Below are 1,791 nucleotides of genomic sequence, written 5' to 3' on the forward strand. Positions count from 1 at the left end.
CGCATCTCACCTCCGCTTAAAAACTTACTCCACCTGAGCTCACCACACATTAGTTCACCACACCTTAACTCCCCTCACCTAAATCCACCACTACTTCACTCCCCACACCTAAATTCACCACACCTCAACTCACCACATCTTAGCCCCCCACACGTAAATCCACCACACCTTAATTCACCACACTTCAACTTTGTCAGCACACCTTAACTCAGAACACCTCAACTCACCACACCTTAACTCCACACACCTGAATCCACCACACCTAAATTCACCTCACCTTAATTCACCACACCGAAACTCACCACACCTCTTAAGCCAACCACACCTGAATTCGAAACACCGTAACTCCCACACCCAATTCCACCACATCGCAACTCACCAAACCCAATTTCACCACATGACATGATATCACTTGATGTGGCATCAATGACAACATCATTTGGCATAAAGTGAACCAAAATAAACAAGATTTTTAATCATATGTGACCTGGTCTACGGAAAGGGGGCTTAGGTGTCAAAAAATCAATTTTCACTTGTTGGTTAATTCGGATGGAAGATGAGATGCTTTTTCACGTGGTGAAAAGCAGAAAATCCTAACTTGCTTAGAAGTGTACTAAAAATGTAGAGAAAGAAGAGTAAAAATACGACAAAGTATAATTTATTGGTAATGAACAAAATACATTGAATTATAAGCTATAAAGACATGATTATACACTAGAAAAACGTATTATGGGCCAAAATAAGAAATTTTGTTACCAGCTCCTCCTCCTTTACATCAACAACATACAGGTCCATCTTAACAAAAGTTTGTTCGGTATCATCTTCTGCCTGAGATACACATACTTCGTCTTCATCATCATCGCTCTCTTCATAGTTTTCATCATCCTTTTCATGGAAATATTGTCCGTATACGGCACTGAACTCCTCATCAACACTCATGTTTCATTTCATGCGAAATGCGAAGACGATAATCAACAGAAACAGTAAACGTCACTTCTTCAGTGTTACTTTTTTAAATGTTCCACACTAGCAACTTATACGATGAACTATAATAATATTCCGACCAACAACAACACTTAGTGGACCAACAACAACACTTAGTGGACCAACAACAACACTTACTGGACCAACAACAACACTTACTGGACGTCCGGCGCGGAGAACAATTAACGAGATAATGAGAAACTGACGAAACGAGTTGCTTACTTTTAACAGCTTTTTCACAGAAAACTAGTTTTCGCACGTAAGCTTCCTTTTCGTAGACCAGGTCAAATATGTATAATGAAATATAAAATAACAGCGGCGTTCATATAAACTGATAAACTTCCGATAAACGAGTTAAATGATAATTAAATCAGTTTATCACTTTTGATGAAGGCCCCGAATATATTGCAATATAATGATGTTTCCACATGTTTTTTTGGTTTTTGGTATCTTATCTTATATACAAATGGGCAATCATGTTTTCTTTACACCCCTTTTACGGCTAAACTTAACCTCAAAGGTATAAACAATTATGTATCATTAGAAAGGTATTTTGATTCTAATGTACAAACAGTTTTTCAAATTTCAAATTGGATTAACATAAAGCGAAAAAATCAATTCGAAAGTGACACCAGTACACGTACATGGTTGGGGCGGTAATGCCCCCTAAATGTATGCTTTAATACTGATACTGAATTAAACAAAGCAGCAGTTTAGGAATCAGAAATATGAAGATTAAGATTCATGCAAGGAAGAAGGTAAAGTTGAATATGTAGAAGAAGAAAGGGATAAAGGCAAAGATTAGAA

This window comes from Rhagoletis pomonella, unplaced genomic scaffold (genome assembly GCF_013731165.1).
Source record: "Rhagoletis pomonella isolate Grant_MI unplaced genomic scaffold, Rhpom_1.0 Rhpom_scaffold_00002, whole genome shotgun sequence".
In the NCBI taxonomy this organism is placed as follows: Eukaryota; Metazoa; Arthropoda; class Insecta; order Diptera; family Tephritidae; genus Rhagoletis; species Rhagoletis pomonella.